We start from the raw sequence: 22,678 nt of genomic DNA, 5'->3' as shown, positions 1-22,678 counted from the left end.
TGAGTCCCCTGGGGCCTGTATTTGTCCGGGAGCCACCTCACGGCACTTTAGAATGCAGACAGCTTCCAGTAATGCTCTGATTCCTATCTGTGGAAACGGGAATGCATTCTATCTGTGGGATGTGGTTGGGGTTGGCCGTGGAGGTGAGACTGGTTTTGCAACTGCTCGTGAATTCCGATGGCCTGTTAGGAATGTGGTTGGACTCCGACTGGTTCCTTCCCGGAGCACGTGCAGGGCCTGTGCTCGCTGGTTTGCTTTCGTGTGAGCCTCACGTGTTATTTGGAGAGGGCACCCTTTGCTGTCCCACCTGTTCCTGGAAGTCGCTCTTGAGGTACGGAGGTCCCCCCAGCACAGCTCGCTTGGTTATCCTGCTCTGACCGTTCCTTGGACTCTGTCCAGCGATGCTCAGCCCTGCAGACGCGGGCACCTGCTGAGGGCGGTCCCTGCCTGCCTCTGCTCCCAGTGCCTCTGATCCCGCTCTTTCTCCCGCCTTCTGCTTGTTTAGGCAAAAATAGAGAAGCCGCCGCTCAACACAGGAACACATGTTCAGCCTCACATGTTGTGAAATACATGCAAATTCCAACAAGATTCCTCTCCCGTCAGAGGGCTAGCGGTTAGAGCCTCCTCATCCCCCATGGCAGAGGGCTGCAAGGCACCGTTACCTGCTCCAGGGCTGCCGGCAGCTCCAGGGCTGGTCTGGGCCCATGGGAAAACCTCTGCCTGCATCTGGAAATAAGAGAAAAGCCCTCTGGTCCTCACTGTGGGCTTTGAAGAAAACATCCAGGGGGTGTACCCACTGTGTGCCCCAGACTCCATTGAGGGGGTGTACCCACTGTGTGCCCCAGACTCCATTGAGGGGGTGTACCCACTGTGTGCCCCAGAATCCATTGAGGGGGTGTACCCACTGTGTGCCCCAGACTCCATAGTGGGGGTATAACTACTGTGTGCCCCAGACTCCATCGAGGAGGTATACCCACTGTGTGCCCCAGACCCCATCCAAGGGGTGTACCCACTGTGTGCCCCAGACTCCATAGTGGGGTGTGGCCACTGTGTGCCCCAGACCCCATCGAGGGGGTATACCTACTATGTGCTCCAGACTCCATCGAGGGGGTATAACTACTGTGTGCCCCAGACCCCATCCAGGGGGTGTACCCACTGTGTGCCCTAGACTCCATAGTGGGGGTATACCTACTCTGTGCCCCAGACCCCATCGAGGGGGTATACCCACTGTGTGCCCCAGACTCCATCGAGGGAGTATACCCACTGTGTGCCCCAGACCCCATTGAGGGGGTATACCTACTTTGTGCCCCAGACTCCATTGAAGGGGTGTACCTACTGTGTGCCCCAGACTCCATAGTGGGGTGTGGCCACTGTGTGCCCCAGACCCCATTGAGGGGGTGTACCTACTATGTGCCCCAGACCCCATCGAGGGAGCACCCGCTGTGCCCCAGCCTCCATGAGTTGTTCCCGTCCTACCGTGTGATCTCAGGCCCTTGCTCCCTGTCCCCGTCCTTCCTCCTCACAGCTCCCCAGGAGAGGGCAGCTCTGGGTTGGGTCCTTCCTGGGAGGCTCTGGGAGTCCCCAGATAGGGAGACTGCACCGCTCCCGTCGTCTGGTGTGCCCCTGACACCGTGAGCTGCACGTCCCTGCACCCTGTAGATCAGGGCCCCCCCCAGGGCACGGCTCAGCCAGGCTTGTACTGGAGACCCACAGAGGTCCTGCAGGTGTGGGGAGGACACGGGCTCCCTGCCTCAGTGCTTCTGCCGAGATGTCACGAGGAATCTCGAGGCAGCCACGTGGAGGAAGTTCTGTGCCGCAAGTGGCCAGCGGTCTCGCGATGCACTGAGAGCTGAGTGCTCATGGGACAAGGGCCCCGCCTGACTGTGGAGTGGGGACCGGGGAGGCTGAGCTCCGTGGCCTCACTGCCAGGGTCACTTTACTTTAAAGGGAACATTGGGTCAGCTGGACAGGCTTAGGAGGTTTGGAGGTTAGGTAAATGTGATTATCTAGCAAGATTAGCCATGTGTCAATATCGCTTCCTGGTTTGATTCTTTTTTAATATTTGTTTATTTACTTGAAAAGCAAAGAGAGGGAGAGAGAGAAATCTTACACCTCCTGGTTCGCTTCCCAAATGGCCGCAGTGACTGGGGCTGGGCCAGGCTGGCTCCAGGAGCCAGGAGCTCCATCCAGGTCTCCCCTGTGGGTGGCAGGGACCCAAGCACTTGCCGCCTTCCCTGGTGCTGGAGCAGGAAGTTGAACCAGAAGCCAGGACTCAATCCAGCGCTGCATGTGGGATTCTGGCTTCACAAGTAGTGGCTTAACCCGCTGTGCCATGAGCCCGGCCCCAGGACAGCCCTTGCGTGGTGTGAAGTGCTGAATTAGAGCAGTGAGAGCCGTGTTTCAGGTGCGGTCGGTGAGTGGCGGTGCGCTGGGCGGCCTGCTCACAGAGCAGGGGCGTGCGAGCGACTCCAGTTCTGGTGGACGCGGGAGGTCTGGAAGGGACTTTGCTGACAGGAGGGGTGGGGCTGTGGAGACAGGGAGGAAGGGCATGGCTCCCTCACATTCCCACCCTTCCTGCCTGGGTCTCACCTGCCCTTGACCACCCCCAGGAGTAGCTCAAGATCAGTGGCCTCATGGCCTTCTGCTCCCCCGTGGCCACCCAGGTTGATTTCCAGGGCTGGGACCTGGAACAAAGTGGGCGTCCCAGGAGTGGCTCCCTAGTGGGTCCGGGACTCCCCACGCAGCTGCACACTTCCCAGGCAGCCACCCAGAGGGCCTGGGGGGTGCAGTCCCCTTCCCTGGGCCCCTTGGTGTCTCCACTCTGTCCCAGGCTGCAGTCATGCTGAGAAGAAAGTTCTGGGTGACCTGTGGCCACACAGGGCAGTGCTGACAGGCGTGGGGACAAGTCCCTGTCCGGGACACTGCTGAAGGCCTGTGTCCGCCCCTGTTAGCCTTGGCATCACCGGCTCCACGGGACCTGGAAGACTCAGCAGAGGGCAGCTGTTAAACTTGTCTGCTCCAACGTGGATGCCCTCATGGATATTGTAGCCGAACAGGAGTCAGTCCATCCTGCTGCCTCTCTTCTGGGTTGGATGGGGTGGGGCTCTGGGCCCCTGGGGCCCTGCTGCCTCTCTTCAGGGTCTCTGGGTTGGATGGGGTGGGGCTCTGGGCCCCTGGGGCCCTGCTGCCTTTCTTCAGGGTTTCTGGGTTGGAAGGGTGGGGCTCTGGGCCCCCGGGGCCCTGCTGCCTTTCTTCAAGGTCTCTGGGTTGGATGGGGTGGGGCTCTGGGCCCCCTGGGGTCTGGCCCGTCCCCTCTGCCTCAAGTCCCCACCTTCAGCCCCTTGCCAGCTTCCTGTTACTTATTTAGCCGCTGTATCTGTTCCTCCCAGGCTTCACCCAAACTCACCTGTGTGGTGAGCCCTTCCTTCACCAAGCCCTCGCACCTGCCCTGCCTGATCCTCCACACGGGGCCTCTGCTGTTGCCGTCATGATGAGCCTGACTCCCTGCGCCTGTGTGTGGTCCCGGGGAAGGCTGTGTCTGTCTTGTTCACTGACTTCCTCCGGTGCTCAGACCAGGACTTGAAGTCACGGGTGAGCAACAACTATGGATGCATCCCGGGTGGATCCGTCAGGAAGAGATCTCACAACTCGGAGGCACCAGGTGCCCCCGGGGTCCACTGAGCTGGGCGGGGCCAGAGGAGGCATCTGAATCGCTCCCTTCTGGTGGAAGCGCCACAATTCAATTTGGCACCTGTCGCTCCCCGTCTTCGTGGAGGAACGACACAGGACCCTGCGTTGTTCTTTCGTCTGCTCGGCCCTCCCCGGGTTTGCTGCTGGTTCTTCCCGGGTTGGCTACTGACCCTTCCACCTCCGTGGAAGGGCGGTTCCCCCTGGCCACTCTCCCCACTTCCGCAGGGGAGCGGCACACCGCCGGCCGGCTCTCTCGGGGGCTGCACAGGTGTTCCCTTAGATGTTCCCCTTAGATGTTCCTGGTGCATGCCGTCTCTCTCCTCCTTTATAGTCCTCCTCTGCCAATCCCAACTCGGCTGCCCACACGCCGAGTACGCTGCTCTCCTCCAATCAGGAGCAGGATCAGCTCCTGGAGGTCATCACTCAAGTTGGCAAGAGGCAGCTGCGTAGAAGCTGTTTCCTCCTCTCCCAGCGCCATATTGTGGGAGAGCAGATGCATAGAATAAGTCTTAATTCCAGTAACTTAGTCTAGTCCGAGTTGCTCCCCACAGGCACCCAAACTCAGTCATCAAGACAAGTGTATTTTATTTTTTAAAAAGATTTATTTTATTTATTTGAAAGAGTTACAGAGAGAGGTAGAGACAGAGAGAGAGGTCTTCCATCCGTTGGTTCACTCCTCAGATGGCCATGATGGCTGGAGCTGCACTGATCCAAAGCCAAGAGCCAGGAGCTTCCGGCAGGTCTCCCACACAGGTGCAGGGGCCCAAGGACTTGGCCATCCTCCACTGCTTTCCCAGGCCACAGCAGAGAGCTGGATTGGAAGAGGAGCAACTGGGACTAGAACCGGTGCCCATATGGGATGCCAGTGCTTCAGGCCAGGGCTTTAACTCACTGTGCCACAGCGCCGGCCCTGACAAGTGTATTTTAATGCAGTGTTTTTCAAAGTGAAAATTAACAAAGATTGTTATTGATGAGAAATCTCAGCATTTTCAGCAAAGACAGGGTTGGAGCTGGTGCCTGAGCCAGGGAGTGGGGTCCCTGCCCATCCCACCCCCTGGCCGGGAGAGGGTGGGGTGCGGACAGGCCCCGAGGGAGGCCCCAGGTGCTCCTGGAAGCAAAGCACCTTCATGGCATCCCGTGGAATGTGAGTGGGACTTGTGGGGTTTAGAGCTGACCAGTGAGCTGTCCTCCAGGACACAGCGCTTCTGATCTGGTGAAGTTGGCCCCCTGGAAACAGAGACCCTCACTCACACTCGCATTTCCCGGAACACACACCTCAGAGCGGGGAGGGGCTCCCGGCTCCTGCTCTGCTCAGTGCGGGGTGTGGGGGGGGCACAGACCCTTTGTCCCCACGAGGCCCCTCCTCCTGCCACTGCCCCGGATGCACACCTCTGAGCTGTAGGCACGGCCGGAGGCTGCTGCCCTCCGTGCATCTGCTGTGGTTCCAGGGGACGAGGCCTGTTTCCAGAAGCCGCCCCTCCTGTCTGCGACAGCTGATGTGTGCTGCCCCAGTCCCCACCAGCTCCTCCCTGGGGCACACAAGGCGTCCAGCATCCGATCCTGCCACACACTCAGACGGCCCAGCATCAGCCACTTTCTGGACTGGCAAGAGGCTGCCTTGGCCCTCGGGTCTGGACGCGGGCACGCCCAGGAGCAGGGGCGGCCGTTCTGGCTTCCTGTCCTGGTGGAAGGTGGGCAGGCGGGTGAGTGAGTTCCAGCCCGAGGCCCACTCCTTCCACTTCGAGCTCCGTTAGGACGCGTGAGCCCAGGCCCTCACAGGCGGCTCTGCAAGTGGCAGTTCAAGGGTGGAAGTGGAACTTCCTGGGTCTCTGAGAGTCCGCTTCCAGCTGGACCTCTTTCTGATGTGCGACCCATCCCCTGTGACGCTCATCACAAAACATCCCAGGCAGACGCAAGCATCCTAGGATAGGAGGCTGGGCGGTGCTCACGTGGGGTCTCTCGGGCGGTGGGGGCCAGGTGGGGGCTGGAGAGGCCGTGTGCAGCCCTAGCTGCTGCCTGGGGCATGTTTCTGGCATTTCTGTGGCCACCAAGTGGCCGGATGCCCACATGGGGCTGCAGGTTCCCAGAGCAAATACCCCGAGAGACCAGGACAGTCTTCCCAGTCTTACCCGACAGCCTCAGAAACCACTAGGCCCGCTCAGATCCCAGCAGAGGAGCCGACCCCTGGGAGGTCTGCAGGTGCGGTGGACGCCGAGAAACTCCTCTGACTGTGGGCTCGGCACCTGGCAGGAGGCGTCTTTGTGCAGCAACGGCCGTGGCCGTGGAGCCTTTGGCATAAGCAAGGCCACGTGTCTGTTACAAACACAGGGACGCGTTTTTGTGTTTTATTTTTGATTTTTCAAATTTAATTTTATTTGGAAGGTAGTCACAGAGACCTCCTATCTGCTGGTTCACTCCAAGAGCCCACAACAGCTGGGACTGGACCAGGCCCCCCAGGAGCCCGTAACTCCATGTGGGTCTGTCACCTGGGTGGCTGAGACCCCAGTACTTGAGGCCCCACTCCTGCCTCCCAGATGCGCATCAGCAGGGAGTTAGAATGGGAACCCAGGCACTCAGGTAGGAGATGTGGGCATCCCAGGTGGCCCCTTAGCTGTTGTGCCAGACGGTTGCCCCTAACAGGGCTCCTTCTCTTTTCTTTGTGGGGCCAAGGAACGGGAAGGGTCATAGGCAGGAGCAGGAGCCAAGACACAAAGTGCAAGTTGCTTTCTCCTGGGCAGTGGTCGAGGGGAAGCCTCTGGGTAAAACCAACACTCGTCCCCACCCCCACTCTCAGACCCCCAAGGATGCCTCCCTTCTGGTTCCTCCTCTGCCGCCCCTGTGTGGGGAGCTCTGTCTGGCTGAGTTCCTCTCTCCAGCCCTGGTCCCCAGGGCATGGCTGGCAGCCCCAACTCCAGTCCTGGGATCCCCCCAGCCTGTCTGGGCCGTGAGTACTGGCATAGAGTGGACAACCCAGGACTGTTTCTGGGGCTACAGTGGTGCCTTCCAGGACCCTTTGCGGCCAGCCGGCCCTTCCCTTCCCACCACAATGGTTGGCTTTGTTCTATTATTTTGTTGGATTACACAGCTATCCTAACCCTGAGATTGGTTTTCTAAGCACTTGGGGAGTCTCAGTGGATGTGAGGAACTTAGCTTTTGATGTATGTGTGCATGTTTTCCTCAGTGAAAACATCAGGCGTGAATCATTTGTGTGTGTGTCTAGCTCTTCCGGGTTTTGGCAGAAGAGCTGTGCTGGAATTCTGAAAAAGAATTCTAGGTCTGCTTGCTGTGTGGCCAGGAGCAGGGAATCCTGACCCTGCGAAGACCAGAGCACCAGTGGTTGAGTCTGGGGTTTGTGCTGTCTGTGCCTGGGCTGCCTGTGGGAGCCGAGTGGCTGCTTCCTTAGTGGCTTCTCCGTGTGCCCTGCCTCCAGCACCATGCTCCACTTCCTGCCTCCTTTGGGTCCCTCTGGGTCACTTCTCTCCCTGGGGTAGCCCTTGTCGCTCCCCCTCTTCGTGGAGGAACGACACAGGACCCTGCGTTGTTCTTTCGTCTGCTCGGCCCTCCCCGGGTTTGCTGCTGGTTCTTCCCGGGTTGGCTACTGTCCCTTCCACCTCCGTGGAAGGGCGGTTCCCCCTGGCCACTCTCCCCACTTCCGCAGGGGAGCAGCACACCGCCGGCCGGCTCTCTCGGGGGCTGCACAGGTGTTCCCCTTAGATGTTCCTCCTGCATGCCGTCTCTCTCCTCCTTTATAGTCCTCCTCCGCCAATCCCAACTCGGCTGCCCACACGCCGAGTACGCTGCTCTCCTCCAATCAGGAGCAAGTCCTACAGTTTATTGGCTGAACTGGAGGCAGCTGTGTAGAAGCTGTTTTCTCCTCTCCCAGCGCCATATTGTGGGAGAGCAGATGCATAGAATAAGTCTTAATTCCAGTAACTTAGTCCAGTCCCGATTGCTCCCCACAGCCCTGTCCTTACAGGACAGCCTGTGCTCCTCCCCCGCAGTGACCTGCTGCCCCCACAAGCCTGCGTGCCTTTGGCTCCAGGGCCTGAGCACCCAGCCTGCTCCAGGGCTTCTCTGCAGCTCCCGGCTCCTCTCTCTGCACCAGCAGTGGGACTGAGACCTGGGCCAGTGATGGACAGGCGTCCACAGTCTCCAGTGACCACCAAGGTCTGCTGAACTCAAGACTAAATGTTGGGACAGAGCTCCAGGTCTGAGGCAGAGTGAAGGCCAGGGGCCAGGGGTCCTGACATCGGAGGGTCTCAGATTCAGTCCCAGTGCCCCCAGTTCAGGGACAGAGCTGGAATATTCTCTCAGGGAGGCTTGGCCCTTTCATGCTGCCACACACACAGGGGGAAGTATTTGGGGGGAAGTTACAAGCCCTGCCTTCCGAGGGTCACTGCTGTGGCATAAAGGGTGTGGCCTGCATTGCTGGCATCCCATATGGGTGCCAGTTCAGGTCTCAGCTGCTTCACTTTCAATCCAGTTCCCTGCTAATGGCCTGGGAAAGCAGTGGAGGACGGCCCAAGTGCCTGGGCCTCTGCACCCACATGGGCGACAATATGAAGCTCCTGTCTCCTGGCCCAGCTCCGGCCATTGCAGCCATTTGGGGAGTGAACCAGCAGACGGAAATCCTTTCTCTCTTCTCTCTCTGTCCCCCCCCCCCCTTTCTGTAACTCTGCTTTTCAAATAAATATGTTTTAAAAAAATAAACAAGCCCCGCCTTCCTCCCCACACCACATCCTGGCCTTGAGCTGTGTTGCTGACCCTCTGGGTCCTACCCCGGATCTCTGTGGTCAGAGGGACCTGGACATGTGCACAGAGGGAGTCTGGAGTTCCCAGGGTGCCCCTGTGACTGCGGTGCCAAGGCTGAGATGGGGGTGGGGAGCCCCGTGACCTAGCACGAGGTGTTGAGAAGTGCGGCAGCTCACCCTGGGGCCCCAGCTACTTTCTAGCGAGTTTCACTTCTCTCTCAGCCACAGCAGGGCTGGGTGTGCCTCACTTGTCTCACTTGGAGGGAGCGGTCACTGGGGTCTGCCAGCGACCCAGGGGTTAGGGTGAGGGCACCCACCAGCCCCTTGGGTGCTCTTGTCCCTCACACAGACCCACCTGGGACACCTGCTCCCCTACCCCCATAGCTAAGAAGGGGTCTTAACCTTTACCGGCCTCTAACGAGGCTCCCTAAACACTGAACAAAATGTTTCCAGCCAAGGCATGACAAGAGGAACAGCCCCGTGTCCTCTGTGTGCCCTGGGCGTGGTGGGGAGGAGACGAGCCCATCCATTCATGGGGCGGGAAGGCTGGCCGGGAGCAGCGGTGGCCCCTTGCCTTCTGGTCAGTGAGCTGAGGTCCCCAGGGCACTCAACGGCCACCTGCCTTTTTCGGGCAGTTGTTTACTTGAAGCAGCTTGGTTGAGGTGTAACCCACACCCCCCACGTCCACCCGCAGAGGACCTAGGCTTCCAGTGTGTGCCCGGCGATGGCCATGGCCAGAGTCTGGCCCAGCTCCTTACCTGAGTCAGAAGGTTCAGTGGTCATTGGCATTGGGGGGCAGGTGTGTGGGACAGAGCCCTCTCCAAAGTAGCCCTGGACGGGGCCTTTTGGCCCAGTCCCCGGTGTGTCTTAGGCTCAGGAGAAAGACAGGGAAACTGGGCCCATGGTGGTGGCCCCTTAGGGAGTCATGAAGACGGGAGAGAGAAAAGCAAGGGTTGGGTGGCCGTCTAGGGCCCTCCGTCTCTCAGTGGACGCTACCTCTGTCTCCACAGAGGGCCTGGGCCCAGAGGCCAGGGGCCGTGGAGCAGGTTGTCTGCAGCTGTACTAGAGGGGGCGGCACCGGGGAGGGGAGTGGAGCTGAGAGTGACTGTGCCCTTCCTGGCCTGGCAAAGCCCAGCTGATCTCACAGTGGACGCCAGGGCAAGAAGAAAATGGCCAGAACTCACTGCAGACACGTCGCTGTGGCCAAAGGGGTGGCTTTGGTGGGGGTGGGGAGTGCACGGTGGGGCCCCTCCCCTTAGAAGGTGTGTGCTGATGTCTTCACTGGGGGCTCAGGGGCCATTTCCTGGCCGGACCCCATGGTGGCTCTGCAGAGTGGGTGTGCTCAGCCACGACAGGAACCCCTCCACTTTGCCTCTCGTTACGGCTGTGGACTGTGGTGCTGGGGGCCCCTCTGGCCTGGGGCAGGGTCCTGCGTGGCCCCCTGGTTTTCAGTCCTCACTGGTTTCCCTGCTGGTGAAGTGACTGCAGCAGGAGCAACCATGGGTGCCCCATGCTCCCTGCCTGGGCCTGGTGCAGGCCCCCGGGTTGGCTGCGCCCCGGGGGTCCCCTCCGGGACCTGATCTAGGACTGAGTCTTGGCATCCTCCGTTGGACCTCCTTGGCCAGACCTTACCCTCCTTATCAACCTTGTGCTTTTTAAACCCCACAGTCCAGCTCTGGCATTGGGTGGGCAGGGATACAGACGGGGTCAGGGAGATGATGGCAGGGCCTTGGGGAGACAGGGTTGGGGCTCAGAGGGTCAGGGCCTCAGCTGGGCTTTGTCTCTGGGGGAGGATTTGTGGTGCCTGTGGCCCTGTGTCACTGTGCATGTGTTTGTATGTGTGTACACAAGTAAGTGTGTGAGCACTGTGGTATTGTGTGCAAGTGTGTGTCTGCCAGTGGGAGCATGTGAGCACTGTGTGTGTGAGTGCACAGGTCTCTGTGTGTACACATGTGTGTCTGTGTGGACACTCTGAATGTCCTGTGTGTCATTGTGCACATGTGTGTCTGTGTGGACAATCTGAGTGTCCTGTGTGTCATTGTGCACGTGTGTGTCTGTGTGTACACATGTGGGTCTGTGTGAGCACTGTGGTATCATGTGTGCAGGTGTGCCTGTGTCTGCCAGTGGGAGCATGTGAGCACTGTGTGTGTGAGTGCACATGTCTCTGTGTGTACACCTGTGTGGGCACTCTGTCCTGTGTGTCATTGTGCACATATGTGTGTGAGCACTGTGGTATCATGTGTGCAGGTGTGTCTGTGTCTGCCAGTGGGAGCATGTGAGCACTGTGTGTGTTGAGCACACATGTCTCTGTGTGTACACCTGTGTGGGCACTCTGTGTGTCCTGTGTGTCATTGTGCACATGTGTGTCTGTGTGAGCACTGTGGTGTCATGTGTGCAGGTGTGTCTGTGTCTGCCAGTGGGAGCATGTGAGCACTGTGTGTGTGAGTGCACATGTCTCTGTGTGTACACCTGTGTGGGCACTCTGTCCTGTGTGTCATTGTGCACACGTGTGTCTGTGTGTACACATGTGTGTCTGTGTGAGCACTGTGGTGTCATGTGTGCAGGTGTGTCTGTGTCTGCCAGTGGGAGCATGTGAGCACTGTGTGTGGGAGTGTACATGTCTCTGTGTGTACACCTGTGTGGGTACTCTGTGTGTCCTGTGTGTCATTGTGCACATGTGTGTCTCTGCAGGTACACACGTGGGTCTGTGTGAGCACTGTGGCTGAGGTGGAGGCCTGGGGCAGGGTGGCTGACCTGGAACTGAAAGAAGTCGGAGACAGCTGTGCTGGGGTAGATGCACAGCCTCTCACGGAGTCCTGTACATTTATGGAGGTGAGAGACGGAACATTCTGAAAGTGGGTAGAATGTTCTAGAGCCCTATGCTGTGTCCTTTGCCCTTTGGTGTTTAAAAGCCTAAGCCGAGCTGCTGTGGTCGGTGCCCCAGGGAAGAGGCTGGACCCCCAGGTGACATTGTCAGGAGGTGAGGACTGGGGGACCCGGTCTGTCTGTCTCCTCTGTGCTTCCCGCCTGGCCGTGCGCCCCCTGCAGGGCTCCTCCACCTGCCAGAGCCCGCGTCGTGCCGTTGGGACTGTAAGCTGAGTAATTTCTCTTTTCTTCGTCAGTTGCTTTGTAAGCGTGGGGTCTCGTGTGGTAGCAGTGAGAAGCTGACACAGACAGTGGAACGCTGCCCTTGCCGAGCAGGGCCCGCCCACCCTCCCAGCTCTTCCAGGGACAGGCGGCTGCCTGGAGGGGCAGAATGGGACAGCACCGCCGTCTCCCCTGGCTCCCTCTCTCCCTTCCTGCTGCACATACTCATGTGGTCAGCAGCTCCTTCTGAGCACCTTGTTCTAGTTTGCTTCTCACTGCCCCCCTGGGGAGGGAAGGGGGTATTTCGGTCACCATTTGGAAGTCAGGTGCCTGGTGAGGCTGGCAAGTTTGATGCCCATGTGGAGGGAGCACCACCCAGTGAGCCGGGAAGCAGAGAAGCTGGGAGAACTCGGCTTAAGTAACCCTGCCTCTCGTGGGAACCTTCCAGGTTCCTCCCAGGCCTTCTCAGGCCTCCCCCAGGCCACGCCCAGCCTAATTCCAACAGTTCGCTGGCTGTTAGGCTGAGCTCTGGTCTGGATAAATGCCGGAGCTGGGGCCCAAGGCCTGTGCAGTTGGTAACGCAGCGCGGTGGGCGTCATCTCTTGTCTCCTTCTGCCCCCCTGCCTGCCCCCACCAGCCTCACTTCTCTTGTCTGGGGAAGCCGGGCCTGTGCTGGTAGCACAGTCGGGCTGTTCCGGGTTCTTCCATGCAGCGGCTGTGCCCCCTTTAGACAAGAGCCTGTTTTCAGCGTCTGCAGTGAAGCCCCTGTGACCTGTGTGACTGATGAAACACTTTTTCCAAGTGTGACTCAGGAGGCAAGGTTCACGCACGAGGCGGTGCTAAAAGCGGAGGGGTAATTGCTGGTTCTGCTTCCGTGACGGTTCTGGAAGATCGCACGTGCTCCCTCCCTCGTGGAAGACAGCTGCAGCCTGGACACAGCGCAGACAGGAGCTGTGGGCCTGGAGAGGGAACTCCAGCAGCTTCTGGGGTGCACTCCCTGGAGAAGGGAGTTGCATGGACCCAGCTCTTGGTTCTGTGGCTTTTTAGCCTGGGCTGTGTGTGGTGAGGCCAGGGCTCCTCAGGGCAGCCACCATCTCCTGGGCCTGGAGAACTAGAAAATCGAATGTGGGAAGCCGTGGCCACAGAGGAGAGGGAGAAAGGGAAGGAGAATGCCACACTCCACCCACCATGTTCCTTTCTTTCTTTAATTCATGTGTTTGTTTGAAAGCCAGCGTTAGGGAGCAGGGAGGAGAGAGAGCGTCTGTCTGCTGGTTCACAAATGGCTGCAGTGGCCAAGAGGAAGGCGAGAGCCTGGACTCCGTCAGGTCTCCCAAGTGGCTGGCAGGGGCCCTAACACTGGGGACATCTTACATTGCTTTCCTGGGAGCGTTAGCAGGGAGCTGGATGGGAAGTGGAGCAGTCGGGTCTTCAGCAGGAGCTCACGTGGAATGCCAGAATCACAGCTGGTCCACTTAACCCACTGTACCACAGTGCTGGCCCTGCCGTCTTTGTGCTGGGCACTGGAGCGTGGGTACTTAGGAGGCCCGAGTCAGGCCAGAGCAGCTGCCCAGACACACCCGCAGGTCACCGCCTACACAGCCAAAGCATTGCCAGGCACTGGTGTGGAATAACAGGCCTAGTCCCCAACCAACACATGCCTAATGCCCAGGACCCTGTTCAAAGCAGCAGCACAAACGCCAGGTCAGGGGAGTCCGCTCTTAGGAGACAGACCCAAGGTGGCCCAGGTGCTGCAACCACAATGAGGATCTCGCCTGCTGGCAGCTCCTTGTGTGTGTGAACGCTCGGCGCCGTGTGCTGCTCACCCTGCGCATGAGCACTCAGCCCCGTGTGCTGCTCACCCTGTGTGTGAACGCTCGGCCCCGTGTGCTGCTCACCCTGTGTGTGAACGCCAGCCCCGTGTGCTGCTCACCCTGTGTGTGAACACTCAGCCACGTGTGCTGCTCACCCTCTGTGTGAACACTCGGCCCCGTGTGCTGCTCACCCTGTGTGTGAACACTCGGGGCCGTGTGCTGCTCACCCTGTGTGTGAACGCTCGGGGCCGTGTGCTGCTCACCCTGTGTGTGAACACTCAGCCCCGTGTGCTGCTCACCCTGTGTGTGAATGCTCGGCCCCGTGCTGCTCACCCTGTGTGTGAACACTCAGCCCCGTGTGCTGCTCACCCTGTGTGTGAATGCTCAGCCCCGTGTGCTGCTCACCCTGTGTGTGAACACTCAGCCCCGTGTGCTGCTCACCCTGTGTGTGAACACTCGGGGCCGTGTGCTGCTCACCCTGTGTGTGAATGCTCGGGGCTGTGTGCTGCTCACCCTGTGTGTGAACACTCGGCCCCGTGTGCTGCTCACCCTGTGTGTGAACAATCAGCCCCGTGTGCTGCTCACCCTGTGTGTGAACGCTCAGACCCGTGTGCTGCTCACCCTGTGTGTGAACACTCGGCCCCGTGTGCTGCTCACCCTGTGTGTGAACACTCGGGGCCCCGTGTGCTGCTCACCCTGTGTGTGAACACTCAGCCCCGTGTGCTACTCACCCTGTGTGTGAACTGTGTGTGAACACTCAGCCCCGTGTGCTGCTCACCCTGTGTGTGAACACTCGGGGCCCCGTGTGCTGCTCACCCTGTGTGTGAACACTCAGCCCCGTGTGCTACTCACCCTGTGTGTGAACTGTGTGTGAACACTCAGCCCCGTGTGCTGCTCACCCTGTGTGTGAACACTCAGCCCCGTGTGCTGCTCACCCTGTGTGTGAATGCTCGGCCCCGTGTGCTGCTCACCCTGTGTGTGAACACTCAGCCCCGTGTGCTGCTCACCCTGTGTGTGAACACTCAGCCCCGTGTGCTACTCACCCTGTGTGTGAACTGTGTGTGAACACTCAGCCCCGTGTGCTGCTCACCCTGTGTGTGAACACTCAGCCCCGTGTGCTGCTCACCCTGTGTGTGAACGCTCAGCCCCGTGTGCTGCTCACCCTGTGTGTGAACACTCAGCCCCGTGTGCTGCTCACCCTGTGTGTGAACACTCGGCCCCGTGTGCTGCTCACCCTGTGTGTGAACACTCGGGGCCCCGTGTGCTGCTCACCCTGTGTGTGAACGCTTAGCCCCGTGTGCTGCTCACCCTGTGTGTGAACACTCGGGCCCTGTGTGCTGCTCACCCTGTGTGTGAACGCTCGGGGCCGTGTGCTGCTCACCCTGTGTGTGAACGCTCGGGGCCGTGTGCTGATCACCCTGTGTGTGAACACTCAGCCCCGTGTGCTGCTCACCCTGTGTGTGAACACTCGGCCCCGTGTGCTGCTCACCCTGTGTGTGAATGCTCGGCCCCGTGTGCTGCTCACCCTGTGTGTGAACACTTGGCGCCGTGTGCTGCTCACCCTGTGTGTGAACTGTGTGTGAACACTCAGCCCCGTGTGCTGCTCACCCTGTGTGTGAACACTCAGCCCCGTGTGATGCTTACCCTGTGTGTGAACACTCGGGGCCCCGTGTGCTGCTCACCCTGTGTGTGAATGCTCGGCCCCGTGTGCTGCTCACCCTGTGTGTGAACACTCGGGGTTGTGTGCTGCTCACCCTGTGTGTTTACACTCTGGGCCGTGTGCTGCTCACCCTGTGTGTGAACACTCGGGGCCCCGTGTGCTGCTCACCCTGTGTGTGAACACTCGGGGCCGTGTGCTGCTCACCCTGTGTGTGAACGCTCTGCCCCATGTGCTGCTCACCCTGTGTGTGAACGCTCGGCCCCGTGTGCTGCTCACCCTGTGTGTGAACGCTCGGCCCCGTGTGCTGCTCACCCTGTGTGTGAACGCTCAGCCCCGTGTGCTGCTCACCCTGTGTGTGAACACTCGGGGCTCCGTGTGCTGCTCACCCTGCGTGTGAACACTCGGCCCTGTGTGCTGCTCACCCTGCGTGTGAACACTCGGGGCCGTGTGCTGCTCACCCTGTGTGTCAACACTTGGCCCCGTGTGCTGCTCACCCTGTGTGTGAACGCTCGGGGCTGTGTGCTGCTCACCCTGTGTGTGAACACTCGGGGCCCTGTGTGCTGCTCACCCTGTGTGTGAACACTCGGGGCCGTGTGCTGCTCACCCTGTGTGTGAACACTCGGGGCCGTGTGCTGCTCACCCTGTGTGTGAACGCTCGGCCCCATGTGCTGCTCACCCTGTGTGTTTACACTCGGGGCCGTGTGCTGCTCACCCTGTGTGTGAACACTTCGGGGCCCCGTGTGCTGCTCACCCTGTGTGTTTACACTCGGGGCCGTGTGCTGCTCACACTGTGTGTGAACACTCGGGCCCTGTGTGCTGCTCACCCTGTGTGTGAACACTCGGCCCCGTGTGATGCTTACCCTGTGTGTGAACGCTCGGCCCCGTGTGCTGCTCACCCTGTGTGTGAACACTCGGGGCCGTGTGCTGCTCACCCTGTGTGTTTACACTCTGGGCCGTGTGCTGATCACCCTGTGTGTGAACACTCGGGGCCGTGTGCTGCTCACCCTCTGTGTGAACACTCGGGGCCGTGTGCTGCTCACCCTGTGTGTGAACACTCGGAGCCGTGTGCTGATCACCCTGTGTGTGAACACTCAGCCCCGTGTGCTGCTCACCCTGTGTGTGAACACTCGGAGCCGTGTGCTGATCACCCTGTGTGTGAACGCTCAGCCCCGTGTGCTGCTCACCCTGTGTGTGAACACTCGGGGCCGTGTGCTGCTCACCCTGTGTGTGAATGCTCGGCCCCGTGTGCTGCTCACCCTGTGTGTGAACGCTCAGCCCCGTGTGCTGCTCACCCTGTGTGTGAACACCCAGCCCCGTGTGCTGCTCACCCTGTGTGTGAACACTCGGCCCCGTGTGCTGCTCACCCGTGTGTGAATGCTCAGCCCCGTGTGCTGCTCACCCTGTTTGTGAACGCTCGCCCTGTGTGCTGCTCACCCTGTGTGTGAACGCTTGGCCCCGTGTGCTGCTCACCCTGTGTGTGAACGCTCGGATCCGTGTGCTGCTCACCCTGTGTGTGAACACTCACCCCGTGTGCTGCTCACCCTGTGTGTGAACGCTCGGCCCCGTGTGCTGAGCACCCAGCACCCTAATTAATGCATTTTCTTGAGGTTTATGATATCATGGAGGCCTGCTTTTATCATTTAAATATTTCAAAGCTAAAGTTCATGTTAGAGGGGCTGGTGGTGTGTCACAGTGGTTTAAGCCTCAGCCTGTGGTGCTGGCATCCCACAAGGGTGGCAGTTCTAGTCTCACCTGCTTCATTTCTGATCTAGCTCCCTGCTATGGCCTGGGAAAGAAGCAGCAGAAGGTGGCCCAGGTCCTTGGCCCCTGCACCCACGTAGGAGACTGGAGGAAGCCTCTGGCTCCAGGCTTCAGGTAGGCTCAGCTCCGTCTGTTGTGGCCATCTGGAAAGTGAACCAGCAGATGGAAGATCTCTCTTTCTCTGTCCCTGTCTCTGTCTCTCTCCTCCTACCCTCTCTGTAACTCTGCCTTTCAAGTAAATAAATAAATCTTAAGAAGAGTCCAAGTGGGGAGAATTGTAGGGACAGCAGAGCCAGGCGTGCTGCATGCTTGTGCCAAGTGGTTGGCGTCTGGCTTTAGGGTGGCACCTCGGTCACAGGCCATTCACCCACCGTGGCGTGGCAGCAGCCACTGGACCCCCCGCTCACTCAGATGCCCTCAGTTTTCCCTTCACATCCTCACTGCACACCCACACGGGCAGCACGTTGGCCCTGGTGTCCCCGTGGCTCCCCATGGCCTTGCCCACCCTCAGGTGTCCCTGTAGGCAGTGTTGAGGAGTGGTCAGCTGTCTTGTGGCCAACTTGGCATGTTCCTTGTGATGAGACCAGGGGTCGGGGTGGGGGGTTGGAGGGCCCTCTTGTCCTCGTGACCTGGCCCTGCTGGGGCAGAGTTAGTGGAGCAGTCTGCTGGGGGGTTACTTTCTCTTCCCTTTCCATGGTGAGCTCTTCTCAAGGAAGCCACTACGTAATCTCCGTATTTCTAAACAGTCATGTTGAACTGTGACCCACATTCCGCACTGTCCGTCCCTCTGACGTGTGAGACATCCGTTCACAGAATCATGCAGCAGGCACCACAGGCCATTCTAGAATGTTCTCCGCATTCCGCACTGTCTGTCTCTCTGACGTGTGAGACATCCGTTCACAGAATCTTGCAGCAGGCAGCACAGGCCATTCTAGAATGTTCTCCGCATTTCAACAGCAGCTCCGTGCCTTTGCCTGCACCCCAGCCCCTTGGCAGGTTGTCCTCCCACCCTGGGCAGTCGACTTCCTGTGTCTGTGCTTTGCTTTCTGTGCATTTCCTAGGAATGCCCACATAGGACACAGGCCTGGGTGACGGCCCTGTCACGTGGGCACAGGACGCAGGCCTGGGTGACGGCCTTGTCACGTGGGCACGAGACACAGGCCTGGGTGGTGGCCCTGTCACGTGGGCACAGGATGCAGGCCAGGGTGACGGCCCTGTCACATGGGCACAAGACACAGGCCTGGGTGGTGGCCCTGTCACGTGGGCATAGGACGCAGGCCTGAGTGGTGGCTCTGTCACATAGACACAGGACGCAGGCCTGGGTGACGGCTCTGTCATGTGGGCACAAGACACAGGCCTGGGTGGTGGCTCTGTCACATAGACACAGGACAGCGGGCCTGGGTGACGGCTCTGTCATGTGGGCACAGGACTCAGGCCTGGGTGGTGGCTCTGTCACATAGACACAGGACGGCGGGCCTGGGTGACGGCCCTGTCACATGGGCACAGGACTCAGGCCTGGGTGACGGCCCTGTCACCATCCCTCCCCCTCCCCATCTCTCATTTTTCTTATTTTCGCGCCTTGTTTCAACTTCTCAAGCAGTCTGTGCTCGGTGCAGAACACCTAGAACGTAGTGACAATGTCACCATCGGATCACGCAGAGAGCCACACCCAGAGGTGGCTGGTGTGTTGTGGCATTTGTCCTCCTGGCTCCAGGGGAACTGATTAAGCGTCAGTGTGTGCCCTGGGTTTGGGCGCAGTAAGTGCCAGCGCTGATTGAACACGAATGCCCACAGGTCAAGGAAGCGGTGTAGGCCTTCGGCTGACGTGTGCTGACTGACGTGTCAGAACGCGGCCTGCAGCCCAGAGCAGAGCCCGGAGATTCCAGGGATGAAAACAGGGTGGGTGGGGACCCCCTGGGGAGCGTGCAGCCCCCACCACCCCCAGATGTGTGGAGAAACAGTGACAGGAAGTACCGAGCCAGGACAGTCATTCCCGCAGCGTGTGCACACCTGCGCCCCGTCCGCAAGGGTCACACGCCTGGACACCAGGGTGAGCACTAGAGTCCCACGTCCCCCAGCTGGCCCCCTCTCCTGACTGACCGCATGTGTGGCCGGGTCCCTAGTCTCTGGTGGGCTTGCTGGTGGGCAGACCCTAAACACAATTAGCTCCCTGTTTGCAGAAATTAATCTGCTCACTCCGGCACATTCTGTGAGCGTTGCTGAAAGATGGGCTGTGAAGACGCGCGTCTTAGTGACTTGTTGTCGGGCACCCGTTGGTCACAGCTCTGCTGGGTTTGTCATCAGTGGTGCAGCACCTGCCTCTGGGCCTTGCTGATAAACCACAGGGAACAGCACGTGCCCTCCCACCCCCAGCCCGAGCCCCGAGCCCTGGCAGGCAGGAGAATTAAAATGCACACCCTAATTGGATTTTCACGCGGCCCGCTGGCTAACAGAGCTCCCCTCTCTTTATCATTGCGTCCGGATGCCAGGTTGAATTCTGAGTGCGGCTTGGAAGGAGAAAGGCGTTTGTAACGTATGGTTCACTAGGGCCACTTGCAGCTCCTGCACCTCCTCAGGGGGTGGTGGGGCTTTCTGAGGGAGGGGCTTCCACTGAATTGAGAACTGGGATTGTTCTGTGGGCTGGCGGCCGTCGCCTCGGACTCTCCTGCCCTGCCTCGTTCATGCTGGGTTCTGAGTGGAGTTGAAGCTGCTGCCCAGGCCTGGGGCTGTGTCTGCACAGGCCCTCCCTGGGCAGCACCACATGGCCACTGTGCGGCAGGTGCTGTCGCTGTCCCACCTGGGAACGGAGGGATGGGGTGCCAGAGATAGGCTGGAAGGCAGCCCAGATCTTGTAGCCAGAGTGGTGGAGCTGGACGTCCAGCCGAGGCTGGCTGACCACCAGACCTCCCCTCTGAGCAGACAGGTGGACCCTGGGAATGAATGAATGAATGAGTGAGCAAGTGTCCGAGGGGGTGACGTGGGCCTGACGCTGTCCCGGCAGGGCCGCAGACCCCTCGAGAGTGAGGAGCAGGGAAGGCGATGGGAGCTCGAATCCATGGAGACCTGGGCAGAGGGTGGTGACGCCTGCACCGCACCTGCCTGAAACGTGCGGCCCCAGGCCCAGGAGCCGTGCTCTGAGCCCCGAATCAGAGAAGGTTCTGGACCCAAAGCCCAGGTGTGAACCTCCTCAGAGCAGAGCTCCAGCTGGGAGGTGGAATCCCAAACCCACAGCCCGTGAGCGAGCAGCGCCACAGGCCAAGGGCGCCCACTGTCTGCTCCCGACCTTCATCCCCACCCAGCCCGCGGCACAAAAGGGGGTGGGAGGGGCCTCGCGGGGCCTGGAGCAGCACCAGCTCTGCCGTGACAGCCACCTGCAGACACCCACACGCGTGCTCAGACCTAGAGACCTGTGACCTGCGTGCCTGCATGTTCTCTCTCTCTCATGCATACACACGCTTTCCCTCACACACATGTAGTCCCTCATACATGTTCACACACACAATGTCACACTCACATGCACACTTTCCCTCACATACACATATACAACATCACACACTTCCCCCCCACTCTCACACACACATGCTTCCTCATACACATTCACACACTCTCACATGCACACTTTCCCACACACACACACACACACTTTCCCACACAAACACTCATTCACACACACATGCTTCCTCACACATTCACACACTCTCACATGTACACTTTCCCTCCCACACACACACTCCCACACATACTCATTCACACACATGCTTTCTCACACATTTACATTCAGACTTTCACACTCATTCACACACATACATGCCCCCACATATGTTCACACACTCACATGCACTTTCACTCACACACACATTCACATACACTGTTACATGCTACCTCACACATTCACACTCATATACTTTCACACAGTCACACTCTCACATTTACATACTATCACAATATGCACACACATTGTCACACAAACACTGTCACACGCATGCTCCCTCACACACATTCACATAACACATGCGTTCACTCACACTCCTTCACACACATTGTCACACACATGTCCCCTCCCACACATGCACACACTCACATGCACTTTCACTCACACATATTCATACAGTTGCTCACTATCTCATATTCACACTCATACACTTTCACACAGTCACATACTCTCACATATACACACTATCACACATATGCACACACATTGTCACACACTGTCACACACATGCTCCCTCACACACATTCACATGACACTCATGTATTCACTCACACCCATTCACACTCACATGCTCTCACACTCTCACATGCACACTCTCACTAAATACATTTACACACATAACACTATTGCACTCACATGCTCCCTCACATACACTTTCACTCACATACACTTTCACTCACATACACATTTACACACACATGCTCCCTCTCACACACACTGCTACAATGCTAATATACTCACACATACACACTGTCACACACATGCACACACATGTGCATGCTCACAGACATGCTTATATGCACATACAGTCATGCACACACATGCTCTCACATGCACACTCACACACATGCTCAAATGATACGCTCAGGCACAGCCATGCATACAGATACACATATACATATGCACACACACACATGCTCACAGTGCTCTCACATATGCACTCACATACTCATGCACAGACAAGTACACTCATACATATGCACGTTAACACACATATGCACACACCCAGAGACATATTCACACATATGCATATGTTCACACACATTCATATATGTACACACATGCATATGCACACTCACACATAAACACACTGTCACATATATGCACATGTTCTCATGCACACTCATACACACACACTCACTCTCACACACGCCCCTTTGCAGTTCAGGGCCCTCAGCTGCCACGCTGTCATTTTCACCGGAAAGGTAACAGAGAAAGCCCCAAGGTGCGGACTGTGTAGACTGCCCACTCACTGCCAGAAGCAAGGGCTTCCTGGCTCTCACGCCTCAGAACCAGCAGAATTGAAGCCAGTCCTGTGCTGGATTCACCCTGGAAGCTTTCACAGCTGCTGCCCTGAGGGGCTGCCAGGGTGAGCGTCTGGGCCAGGACCCAGTGCTTACAGCCTCTCCTGCCCCTTCTGCCTGCCGTGCCCCCTCCTTGAGGGCAGAGCTGTCATGGGCACAGGGAAAGGCTCTGTCTTCCCAACTGAGGACTGAAATGCACAGGGTTTCTGTAAAACTTTGTCCGGAATGTGTAGTGAACACTTCATGACCTTGAGAGCGAGGATTTCTTAGAAGCCCTAACCGCAAAAATGAAATCTGAGTGTATTAAAAACAGACCTGCCAATCAGAACTCAGCTCAGAGCAGGTGGAAGAGAAGCTGAGAACTAGAAGAAGCTTTTCTCTCGGGGATGCTGCGGGCAGAGGGAGAGCACCAGGGAAGTGCGCAGTCCTGGACCAGGGCGGACGGGAGGAGCCCACAGGACTGCACAGGCATAGGGCCAGGGCCTGGCCAGGGCTGGGGCCTGGCAGCCTTGGAGCCGGGCAGGCAGGCAGGCGTGGGAACTCCTCCGCGAGCTAACACTGGCTGCCCGGAGCTGGAGCCCTGCCCCGTCCAGTCCCCAGGCCCTGCCTCAGGCCTCCAGAAGGGACTGCCCAGGGCCCTCAGCAGGCAGAGCAGGGGCTGTCCTGCCTCTCCCTGGACTCTATCCCGTGTCCTTGCCTGCCCTTCTCAGGCATCAGTCCAGCCGCAGATGGGCAGGTGGGTGAGTCATAGCTGTAGGTCTGGGTTGTGGGTGCCTGTGTGCCCAAGTGTGGGCGGAGGAAGCCACGAGGAAGTGGTTCTGTGAGTCAGAGGCCCCAGTGGACACTGACCTCCCCACGGGCCCGACACCCCAGACAGGGAAGGGTGTGGGGCTGTGGCTTCT

At 58.8% G+C, this 22,678-nt stretch overlaps 1 long non-coding RNA gene across 2 annotated transcripts in view; it reads left to right on the top strand.

Annotated features, from left to right (window-relative positions):
- The window catches only part of LOC103346834 (uncharacterized), a 51,397-nt gene that overhangs the window by 8,689 nt on the left and 20,030 nt on the right, over positions 1–22,678 (top strand). The window lies entirely within an intron of this gene.

The sequence above is a fragment of the Oryctolagus cuniculus genome, chromosome 19 (genome assembly GCF_964237555.1).
Source record: "Oryctolagus cuniculus chromosome 19, mOryCun1.1, whole genome shotgun sequence".
Classification (NCBI taxonomy): Eukaryota; Metazoa; Chordata; class Mammalia; order Lagomorpha; family Leporidae; genus Oryctolagus; species Oryctolagus cuniculus.
This window is presented reverse-complemented; position numbering and strand designations above follow the sequence as displayed.